The following is a 12,963-nucleotide window of genomic DNA, read 5'->3' as shown; positions in this document are numbered from 1 at the left end:
GAATCTTTCAAGACCCGTTTCATTATTAATAGAACATTTGTTGATTTCTTTTTTTAAATTTCATTATAAAATTTGACCAGAAGTTCAACCAAATCCAAACTTTTAAGCATGTGAATGTTTGATTTTACCACTAGGTGGTGCTCCCTCGAAACTTCTCCGGCTCATTCAGGGCATTGTGCCAATAACCCATTCCAAGTTTCGTAACGATTCACTAATGCGTTCATAAAATACAGTATTTTAATACAAAATCCAAAATTGGATATAATTTGATTCTGCATGCTGCCCCAAATCTAAAGAGACTGATTTTTGGGCAAACCGTCCATAAGTTATAAGCAAAAATAGCCATTTTTCATATCTCCTGACCAGTAGGTGGCGCTGTGCTGAAACTCTGCATGTAGCCTCAGGTCATGCTTGTGATGACATGTACCAAGTTTGGGCTGAATACACTTAAATGTTGCGGAGATTTTACTTCACGTCCAATTTGGCCTGCTCTTCGTCGAAGTCGTTTCCGCAATATTCGAGAACGGTTGGGTTTATCAATTGAACAGTATGATGTATGTATGTGTGTGTATTGATAAGATTCTATCACTCAAGAAAGTGCCTTTGAGATCTTAGAAATTCATAAAGGATGCAGTTATGTTTGATTCAATAAATAATCTGCAACTTCCCTCTCTAGCATTGTGCAATTGTTTAGATAATCACTGAGAGAGAAAGCATTTACTCTGAAAGTAAGAAGAGCACTTCAATATCATGATCAAAGAGCTAATAACCTAGAATACTTCACAAACCAGACGTTTTCTTGTTTCTTTCGGGCAAAAAGACAGTAAGCACTCTTTAGGAGGAAAATGAATTTCATACGCTTGAGCTTTCATATGCTACCGTGGCAGTCATGAATGTTTGCTTTTGAGAACATTCCTAAATAAGTTGAGGGAACTTTACTTGCTCTTCACTGTGAATAAGCTAACCAAGCAAGACAAACTCAATCCATGTGGCTACATCACCAGATTAACCAGCCCCATGCACCCTGATCGAACATGTAGCGCTGTCACCCACAGCCAACCGGAACTGACATCCCATCTCTCTTTTTCGCTGCATCATGGGAGCTGAGGTCCAAGCTGACAGATGATCGGGGGACAGAGGGTAAGGCGTAAAGGGGCTGTTCTTTGGGGTTGGAAACGTGGACAGCAGGCAGGTAGAAAAATGAGGCCTCACTCCCAGCTGACAGCCCAATCCCTCAGCCCACACCATTAGCACGGGTAGAGCTTTCACACACATGGCGTATTGGAGGAGATGCCACCCATAAACAAACTGGCGCCTGCCGCCAGCAGAGGGGTTGGATAGTATGATAGAGGTTATTAAGTCCGGCACTCATAGCCTATCAATCAATGCCACGAGAGACGGGTTAAAACAGGTTATTTCTTTTTCAGAGAGGATGGGACGAACTGGCAAATCTATCAGTGTCTTACATAGTGTGGACACCGGCAAAGCACAGAGGTGGACAGAGGTTGCATCATCCTTTACTTTGTCTGGATCATTTTCCTCCCTCTTTCCTGGATATGCAATTGGTTCATAAAAAACTTTTTAGTGCCACATTAAAATTATATATATCAAAAATCCTGTAATCCAGCCATCTCCTCCCTTCCTCTTTCATCCTCATCCTTTTCACCAAAAATGTGTTTTAGGTGGACAGATCAATTTAGGATGTTGGCAAATAACAATGTATTTTCTGTTAACCAAATGTTTTTTAAAACGTTGCTATGTTTTTTAAACTTTGCTATTGCGTAGTGACGGTAAGCCAGATATGCGCAGATTCTGTGCAATACGCTGTATTTGATATATCATGATGACTCACGGGGTTGAGTATTTGGCTTGCACGAACTTACATTTACATTTACATTTATTCATTTAGCTGACGCTTTTATCCAAAGCGACTTACAATTGCTAATTATGTCAGAGGTCGCACGCCTCTGGAGCAACTAGGGGTTAAGTGTCTTGCTCAGGGACACATTGGTGTCTCACAGTGGATTCGAACCCTGGTCTCTCACACCAAAGGCATGTGTCTTATCCACTGCGCCACACCACCCCTGCGCCACAACTTCCCCAGCAAAGTGAGTAAACATAATAAGTAACACACCAAATTGGCTAGTGATTTGACAGCGTTACCCGCCACAGTTGATTTTTACCCGCATCTGGCTGGGTTGGTGGGTGTTAATTTTAAACCCTGTTGTTTATAAAGAAAAAGTTGTTTTTATTTAAATTGAGCAGTTTAAATTCTAATAATAATAATAGCTACAGTGCTAACATATCAACATTTAACCAGCAACCTACAATAGACTCAAGTTAAACATTTCAAAAGCATTATAAATTTAGACCAAAGAGGAAAAAATACTTGGATCCCTTTATAGAAAAAAAAAATCCCTTTTATTCTTCAAAATCAGTTGTTCTCAGGCAGACAGAGAACTGTACTGAGCATGTGTCTTCACACTTGGAAGATATTTAATGTTACAGTTGCCCTCGGTCTCCCCTACAGTTATTCCAACTTTGACAACTTAAAGAGGCTGTTCAGAACTTCTGTGTGTAAGATTCATATCAGGGATAGCTCTAATCCAATAGCCTTGAACCCCACAGGTTAATTCCTCCATTATTATTTTAGCTCGCAGAGAGAGAGAGACAGAGTCAAAAAGGAGAAAACTGCAATTACATTTGAACCATCCGGGCATCTTAACAGCCTCCTTCTTATGGTGCTGTCACAATCTGTCATGATATATCCAGCCCCACCTTTAGATAAGCAACAAAGAGAAAATGAATTAGACCCAGGTTCATCTTTCACCAAAGCCTAGAGGAGAAAAACTTGCCCGTGAGGTTTAACCGTCTGGTCTGACAACTTGGATGGGAATGGAAAGGACAGGGGCTGTCTGACATCAAAATGTGCCGCTCATTAGATTATTGTCATTGCCGTTTGAAGAGAGCTCTTTATTCATAATCCAGCTCAATGGGGTATATTGACTTAAAGCGATCATCACCATATCAAAGTCTGGTCATTTCTGGTTTGTGTACACATGGTTATAAGGCATGGTTTATTAATTTTTATCATGGCAAAGACCTTCCCAAGGCATTATGGAGAAAAATAAGAGACTGTTTAATATGGTTTATTAAAGGCTCTCTGAACATATCATAGACATAGCGTGATGCATTAGACTTGCAAAGAAATTGTTACATAGAAAACGAAATGCATATACTGTTTATAGACAAAAGTATTTAGACACACCTCTTAATTATTAATTCAGGTTTTTCATTCAGACCTCAGAAGATATTTTTTTACATATCTGTCATTCTGCCTATCTATCGTTCTAATGCCTATAAACCCTCATACTTGAAGGCTTTTTTTTAAAAGAAAATTCAAACTTTGAATTGTAATTGTGTGTCAACTCAGAAATTGAATTAGAATTGAAAAGCCATTTTTTCAATTCCTGAATGTGCACAATCCTGCTTGACAAATAGTTGCCCCATCTCATAGCTGGAGAAGAGGTGTGTTGACACTGAGATTTTTTTTTAGCTCGCGACTCTGGTGGTGTGAGATAGGTAGCGGTAATCCAGACAATGCATCCATACAACTGTTCGGGGTCAGCCAGGGTCAGACGACTAAGTGTCTTCACTCAGTGATTCTCCTGTCCATCTCTGTAGTGCATTAGGGCCGAACCCCTTATCTCTTTCCCTTTATATCGCATAGGTTTCCCTCTCAGGATAACGCTGTATTTAAAGCCTGTGGTTTATTCTGGGGAGTGTGAACTGTGAACACAGGCATAGGGAGGAAGCCTTTATATGATCGCACACTGATGTGGAGTTATCTCCGCACAAGTGGGGAAAAGCAAATCTTAGGGATTTGGCATCTAGGGAAATGGATGAAGATTTTGTGTTTTACACTTTCATGGTTTTATCATTGTCAAGTCTGACACTGCTCGAGGACGTTTTGAGGGTTGAGGACATATTTTAGAGATCACAGTTGTTTGAGATGCATCTAAATCTACAGCCCTACAGCAACTAGATTTTATATTTTAGCGGAGCTGTGAACTCGCAGTCTGAATTGAATGTGACATGAGAGAAAGATTGGGTGCAGTAAGATGGTAAATAGGCAAGAAATTTCAATTGCGTTTGACAACAGTAAACAGAGTGTGACAGTATTCAGCTAGTGATGTCTGATTTGTAAACAAGTTGAGTTTGAGTTATTTTTTTATGAATTGGTCAAAGCATTGCCTGAATCAATCTGAATAAACGTACTAGTTTTCGCTCTGAATCGAATAGAGATCATAGAATCACAGAGATACTGTATGCTGAATGAATTGGACTGCCAGACAGCTCAGAGTTTATTACTGATGTAGCATCTAAATCCTGCACTGAAAGTCACATCACTGTGTTTGATCATATTCGACTGTGTTTTATAAAATTAATAGTTCTGACTCTTAAGTTCTGATTGGATGAGCAGAATTTGAAACCGTTTTAAAACGCAGCTCTGAAGCACATACACTCACCTAAAGGATTATTAGGAACACCTGTTCAATTTCTCATTAATGCAATTATCTAATCAACCAATCACATGGCAGTTGCTTCAATGCATTTAGGGGTGTGGTCCTGGTCAAGACAATCTCCTGAACACCAAACTGAATGTCAGAATGGGAAAGAAAGGTGATTTAAGCTATTTTGAGCGTGACATGGTTGTTGGTGCCAGACGGGCCGGTCTGAGTATTTCACAATCTGCTCAGTTACTGGGATTTTCACGTACAACCATTTCTAGGGTTTACAAAGAATGGTGTGAAAAGGGAAAAACATCCAGTATGCGGCAATCCTGTGGGCGAAAATGCCTTGTTGATGCTAGAGGTCAGAGGAGAATGGGCCGACTGATTCAAGCTGATAGAAGAGCAACTTTGACTGAAATAACCACTCGTTACAACCGAGGTATGCAGCAAAGCATTTGTGAAGCCACAACACGCACAACCTTGAGGCGGATGGGCTACAACAGCAGAAGACCCCACCGGGTACCACTCATCTCCACTACAAATAGGAAAAAGAGGCTACAATTTGCACGAGCTCACCAAAATTGGACAGTTGAAGACTGGAAAAATGTTGCCTGGTCTGATGAGTCTCGATTTCTGTTGAGACATTCAGATGGTAGAGTCAGAATTTGGCGTAAACAGAATGAGAACATGGATCCATCATGCCTTGTTACCACTGTGCAGGCTGGTGGTGGTGGTGTAATGGTGTGGGGGATGTTTTCTTGGCACACTTTAGGCCCCTTAGTGCCAATTGGGCATCGTTTAAATGCCACGGCCTACCTGAGCATTGTTTCTGACCATGTCCATCCCTTTATGACCACCATGTACCCATCCTCTGATGGCTACTTCCAGCAGGATAATGCACCATGTCACAAAGCTCGAATCATTTCAAATTGGTTTCTTGAACATGACAATGAGTTCACTGTACTAAAATGGCCCCCACAGTCACCAGATCTCAACCCAATAGAGCATCTTTGGGATGTGGTGGAAAGGGAGCTTCGTGCCCTGGATGTGCATCCCACAAATCTCCATCAACTGCAAGATGCTATCCTATCAATATGGGCCAACATTTCTAAAGAATGCTTTCAGCACCTTGTTGAATCAATGCCACGTAGAATTAAGGCAGTTCTGAAGGTGAAAGGGGGTCAAACACAGTATTAGTATGGTGTTCCTAATAATCCTTTAGGTGAGTGTATATCTAAGTTAATGTAAAGTTATTATATTACTTGGGAACAGTAAATAGCATACAGTTATGCTACATACATTTTTTGTATATGAGTTTGTTTTATTCTGATTGTTAATATTAGAGAGAGAGAGACAGAGAGGGAAATATCTATGTATATAGGCTATTATTTTGTTTAAAGAAAAATATCTGTCAGGATGTGTGAGATTTATTCACGTCTGTGTGTGAGACATGATTTAGTGAAAATGAAATGTTAGGTGGTAATTTTTGTATGTGGGACCAAAATGTCACCACCAATACATATGGCTTTTCAAGGTCACACACTGACAGGCTTGGTTTGGCCATCTATAGGGTCTATCCATTTTAGATGTGGGTCACATCTCACTAAGTTTTTGTCCTCTTTCTACACCAGCATTATTCATTAAACTCTGCTGCCTGTCTTCTGCAGTACTGTACATTTCTGTGAACGTTCCCCACAACATCTGTTTGTTTGTGTGTCTGTCTGAACCTTCATCCACCAGCTGACATGTTCAGCTTCTATGTTTTATGAGCTCTGTACCCACATGCCCAGTTGGACACATGTCATACTGATTTGTTTGGACATCACCTTCATTGCCTTTTCACATATCAGGCAAATCATGGCCATTTTTAAGTTCTTCATTCTTTCCAGGTCCTGCAGTACTGCCTCAGATGTTTTAGGTTTATTCTTTGGTGCAAAGGTTTTCCACATTAATTATTTAGTAGCTTCTACTAGTGTCCATTCAAATGCAGTTCATATTTGATATGAATATGAACTGCATTTGTCATAAATATGACATCTTGCTACTGCATTCTTTCCTATAAAGTTAATCATTTTAAATGGGATGCGATCAGGTTTCTTGAAGCACAATGAGAATCATTTAAATTTGTATTTCATGATATTGTCATTTAGTAACCCATTGTATGATATTGTTGGAGTTAATTAGTTGATTATTACTTTTTAATACAGAGAAATATCAGATCTTATTTTAATGAGGCACCTCATAATATCCTAATCCTTCCATAAAGCAGTAATAAAGTCGAGAATTTCATTATTTGATTAGATGTAGATGAATATGTCACCTACAGAGAATAACAGAAAATGTGAATCATCCACTACATTACAATTTCCTCTGTGGGAAATGTGTTGCTAAAATATACAGTCATGTGAATTCTGTAGTTTTACATATTATGACATAATAAAAAAATCATCTGGTCCTTAAAATGAGGTAAATACAACTTCAGATGAATAACAACACATGACATATTACACCGTGTCATGGTTTATTTAACAAAAACTAGGCCAAAATAGAAAAGCCATGTCTGACAAACTCTGGCTGCGTTTACACTTGGCATTAACATGCGATCACCGTGATCTGATCAAGCGGACCATATCAGCCAATCAGGACACGGTGGGTTTACACATGTCCACATCAAGTATCTGGATAACAGATCGAATCCCGCATTCCAGCAAAAAAAAAAAAAAAAAGGATGGCTCTGGTGCAAAGTCAACCTGAGGTGATGGGTTTTCTTTTTTTTCAGTCAGGGGACATTTTACAAATCTCGCAAAATGAGGAGGATGAAGAGGCTGCAAGTACTAATAATGTGGATAGATGCCGTAATGGAAACGGTACAGATAAACGTATGGGTCCAAGAACTTTGCCAGCTGTGGTGGGAAAAATGCACCACATTCTTTTCAGAAAATGAATTTTTCTGCTTTCGGGTGCAAAGGCAAACATTTCAGTATATTTGCGATGTACTTCACACTCGACTGTATCGCAAAACCACACAGCTCTCAGTTCCGGAGAGAGGAGGGGGAATAATGACAGTGGACGGGGTTTTGTGTGACATACACAGATCACAATGCGTCCTCGACTACCTCCGAACCTGGACACGCTGATCGGATAACATTCGATTTGAAGTCCATCATTCTACAGTGAGGAAGTGGAAAACATTCAAGACAGTTGCCAATCTTTCCAGGAGTTGGAAGTCCCAGCAAATGTACCCCAAGGTCAGACTGTCCAATGCTCAGAGAAATCACAAAACACCCAAGAACCACACCTCAGACTCACATGTTGAAATCAGTTAAAGTGTTTAATGTTAAAGTGCATGACAGTACAATAAGAAAAATACAAGTATGGCATGTTTGGAAGTGTTGCCAAGAATAAGCCTCTTCTCTCTAAAAAGAACACAGCAGCACAGCTTGGGTCTGCAAAGTTGAATCTGAACAAAACTTAAGACTTCAGTGTCCTTTGGACAGATGAGACCAAAGTGGAGATGCTTGGCCATAATGCACAGCACCACTTTGGCAAAAACCAAACACAGCATATCACCACAAACACCTCATACCAACTCTTAAGCATGGTGGTAAAGTGGTGATTATTTGGGCTTGTTTTGCAGCCACAGGACCTGGGCATCTTGCAGTCTTTGAGGTGACCATGAACTCCTCTTTATACCGAAGTATTCTAGAGTCAAATGTGAGGCCATGTGTCCAGCAGCTGAAGCTTGGCCGAATTGGGTCATGCAACAGGACAATGATCACAAGCACAGCAAGTCTACAAATTTATGTATTTATATATATGTGACCCTTGACCACAAAACCAGTCACATGGGTCACAATTTTGAAATTGAGATGTATACATCATATGAAAGCTGAATGAATAAGCTTTCCATTAATGTATGGTTTGTTAGGATAGGACAATATGTGGCCGAGATCCAACTATTTGAAAATCTGGAATCTGAGGGTGCCAAAAAATCTAAACATTGAGAAAATCGCCTTTAAAGTTGACGCATTTATGTTCGCGATTGTGCTGCATTCACTCACAAAATAAAATGTTTTATATATTTACGGTAGTAAATTTACAAAATATCTTCATGGAACATGATCTTTACTTAATATCCTAATGATTTTTGCCATAAAAGGAAAATCGATAATTTTGACCCATACAATGTATTGTTGGCTACTGCCACAAATATACCCGTGCGACTTGTGACTGGTTTTGTGATCCGGGGTCACATATATAAATGCAACCTGAGCCTTCCTTTGGCTGTTATCTTCGCATTGCTCTATGGGTAACAATCTAGTGTACATCAGTTTTGCACTATATATCAGAATGCATAATAGTGAACTATATATGGAATGAAATTGTTCACTAAGAATTTGGACAGAACTATAAAATGCTGACATCCTATATAGTGCACTGTAGTCTCTCTCCTTCTCCTCTGTTTGTGCACATTAGAAGCAAAGGAACTCCCTGGAGTCCTCATCAGCAGCCCATACACTGGTGGGCATCCATCAGCTGACAATAGATCTTTTTGAGAAATATTTCATTCTGACTATGAAACTTTATTTTGCATTATTTTTATGCCAAAATATATTTTTGTCCCTATGACAACGAATTATTTAGTTGTTTTTCCTTGTGTTTGTATATGTAGCATCATATTCAGGATGAGCCTGTCACAAACTTTTTTGGTGGCCTAAAGGCATACTTGGTAATTTGTTTTTCATTAAAAAGTTTAAAACATAAAGAAATGAATAGCGCTTAGTAAAAAAAAAATGTTTTGTCTTCACTGTGTTTTTTCTGCTGTGCTTTTTTTTTTTTATAAAGTCATGTAAGGTTTCCTTTGTGATTATTTGATTGCACATGCTGAGATGTTTTAAATCTTTTTTGTTAGGGTTAATTTTGTGATTGCTATGCATAAGGTTTATACTTAATTGCATTTTTTATATCTCTCAAATGCCTCCCTTTTCTGTGTATCCCCTACAGTATGCATAGTTGCATTTTCGTCTCCCAAAAACTGAATCCAAAGATTTAATGCATATCCACTGAAAAAAGATCCTTTTCATGCCGAGATTCCTGTTAGTTTGAGATTGATCCGTGATGTTTGTGTGGGGTGGGCATCTGTCAGACATGTATGGAACATGTTAAGCAGTCTGAAGTGAGATGTGTGATCAGAGGGACCTCTCAATGAGCTCTGACTGTTAACTTGGTCAACTCTGACCTCTAGTGAGCCTGCCTATATCTCTATAGACAGACATAACACGGCTCTCAATGACCTCTTTGGCTCTCTATCGTTTTTTCCCTCTCTATGTATAATTAATGTCTGATTTGTGAAGCACAAATCAATTTACATTAAAAACAGAAACACTCTGAAGATGTAATATGAACATGAGTCTAGTGTCCTCTGCCATGTTTTCTGCCCTTAAGACATTGTGATATGCATCAGCGTTCTCTCAAAGGGGCATGCGAGTAACAAGTCTGTGCTTATTTATTCAGTAAACAGTTAAAGTTCAAAGCACTTTAAATAGGGAAGAGTAACACTTTATTTATTTTTTTACTTTTTTAGCCTAAAGCTTAGAATTTTTGCCTCTATCATCTTTGACATGTCAGCAACCAATAACCATGTCATCCCCCCTCCCCCCTCAAATCACATTCTTACTGTATGTAAAAACAAAGCAAAAACAAAAACAGCCTGAGTATTATATAGAGTCAAATGTGAGTCCATCTGTCTGACAGTTAAAGCTTGGCCGAAATTGGGTCAAGCAACAGGACAATGATCCCAAGCACACCAGCAAATCTACAACAGAATGGCTGAAAAAGAAAAGAATCAAGGTTTTGCAATGGCCCATTCAAAGTCCAGACCTCAACCCGTCTGAAATGCTGGGGCGGGACCTTAAAGGGTTAGTTCACCCAAAAATGAAAATTCTGTCAGTAATTACTCACCCTCATGTCATGTCAGACTTTCGTTCATCTTCGGGCCTCTGACGTGAGTTCACGAGAGCGCCACGATGCATGCGCGAGAACTGAGAAGATGACAGATGGGTGTTTAAAATGGTTCTAAAGTGTGCATTTCCTGGATGTCCAAATCGTGAGAAGCCATCGAGAAAACGTAAAAGTGCCTTACCAATGCCGCAAAATGAATGGCTTACCTTTCACACTTTCCCATCAAATGATCTTGAGCGTCATCTTCTCAGTTCTCGCTCATGCGTCGTGGCTCTCTCGTGATCTCGCATCACACTGGCCCACACTGAAGTTGTTATTTTTGGGTTTTTTTGCGCACAAAATGTATTCACTTCACTTGATAAACTTAAGGTTGAGCCACTGTAGTCACTTGGACTATTTTAACAATGTTTTTACTAACTTTTCTGGGCCGGCAGAATGAAATTACTTAGAAGCCTATGAAGGAGTGAGAGACAGCTCTCAGATTTCGACAAAAATATCTTAATTTGTTTTCCGAAGATGAACAAAAGTCTTACGGGGTTGGAACAACATGAGGGTGAGTAATTACCGACAGAATTTTCTTTTTTGGGTGAACTAACCCTTTTAGAGAGCTGTGCATAAACAAATGCCTGCAAAACTCAATGAACTGAAGCAACTTTGTAAAGAAGAACGGGCCAAAATTCCTCCAGAATGATGTGAGAGACTGATAAAGTCATATAGAAAATTAGTTCTCCAAGTTATTGCTACTAAAATGGTTCTTCTTGCTATTAAATCATGGGGTGCACTTAGTTTGTCACGCATTGTTTCTCCATTTTGCCTTTATTTTTGTTAAATAAATAGTCACGGTGTATTTACCTAGTATTTACCTAATTTTAAGACCTGCCAAACACCACATGATTGTTTTTAATGTTCTGATACGTAAAACCATATAATTCAAAAGGGTGTACTTTCTTTTTCACATCACTGTATTATGATATAGATAATTTTAGTTAAATTAATCAGCACAGAAACATAAGGTAACTGTTTAAAATTGTATAATATGAGGACCCTAAAACCTTAAATAGCACGTTATGGTTATAGAAAAGAAATTTAAGGTGGTTCTTGATGGGAAAGAAATGACTTTAGTAGTATTGGTTTACTGCCTGTGAATTTTTCAAATTCTGTATTTTTCCAGAGCCACTGACCTTGATGGAAGTCTAAAAAATCTCCAGTAATCTCTTGGAAACTGAGTGTTTCATCCCTTGCACACAGCTCTGGTCATTTTTAGATCGATTTGAATAAAGCACTAATTTAAAACTGCTATTTTCGGGTCACCTAAAGAGCCAGGAAGCGTTGCAGTCAAGCTATTGTTTGTAAACAGTCATTTCATCTGTTTCTCTGTATTTCGTTTACTGTGAAAAGAAGCTAAAAGTGTGCTTGTGTTCCTATTATTCTGAATGAGGATTATTCTCAAGAGAGATAATAGGTTTATCGGTTTCTCACGCACATTCTTGACCCAAGGATCATGTCTGACGGCATCCAGCCAGCAGAAGATATCATTCAGTGATTCTGCCTGTCAGAAAGAGAGAGAGCTGGAAGACAGCAGAAGCATACAAACAGGGAATAGATGGGGCAGAGACTGACAGGATAGGGCTGGTGTGAGACTCTCTCTCATCCAACGGATCCCCAAATTATTTGGTGTTGAAAGGCCCAGACAGGACGTCAGGAGACACGGAGAGCGCTGTGTCAGGCTGCTGAGCAGATAGAGAGGTGAAACAGACAGGGAAAACATCTCCTCAGCTAGTGTTAATTACGTCTCCTATCACCCTGTCGTCTGAGGGTCAGTGCCGCCACTCGCTGGGTAACAGATGAGTCATTTCTACAAAACTGATGCTGTTTGGTCACAGTTTTACCATGAATTCATATCAGCATTTTTCTTATTATATAAAAGGCAATTTTAAATATATAGCTTTTTTTTGTATTATAGCATCCTGACAAATTTTCTGTAAATCGCATAAATGAATTCGATATACACATGCAATACCTTTAAAAAAAAATTGAGGTCTGTAAAAAAGAAACCATGTTTTCGCAAAGAAGTCTCTAATGTTTACCAAGGATATTAAGTAGTATTGTAATATTAAGTAATATTTTGAAATAATATTACAATTTAAAATAACAGGTTTTTTTTTTTTTATGTAATTTATTCCTCTGATGGCAAAGTTTATTTTCAGCAGCCATTACTCCAGTCTGCACTGTCACATGGTCCTTCAGAAATCATTATAATTTGGTGCTCAAGAAACATTTCTTATTGTTATCAATGTTTTTAAGGACTCATTGATGAAAAGAAAGTTCAAAAGAACCGTATTTACTTTGTAACATTAAAGATGTCTTTGCTGTCATGTTTGATCAATTTAATCCGTCCTTGCTGAATAAAAGTATTCATTCTTAAAGTATTTAATGAAATGAATAAAGTATTTTAAAACTGATGACCTTAAATTTTAATAGGTAGTGT

The 12,963-nt window shown here is 38.7% G+C and overlaps 1 protein-coding gene across 1 annotated transcript in view; it reads left to right on the top strand.

Moving 5' to 3' along the window:
• The window catches only part of macrod2 (mono-ADP ribosylhydrolase 2), a 569,941-nt gene that overhangs the window by 418,393 nt on the left and 138,585 nt on the right, over positions 1-12,963 (top strand). The window lies entirely within an intron of this gene.

Source organism: Squalius cephalus (assembly GCF_949319135.1).
Source record: "Squalius cephalus genome assembly, chromosome: 21".
In the NCBI taxonomy this organism is placed as follows: domain Eukaryota; kingdom Metazoa; phylum Chordata; class Actinopteri; order Cypriniformes; family Leuciscidae; genus Squalius; species Squalius cephalus.
The sequence above is the reverse complement of the archived record's forward strand: the minus strand, read 5'-3'. Positions and strand labels throughout refer to the sequence as shown.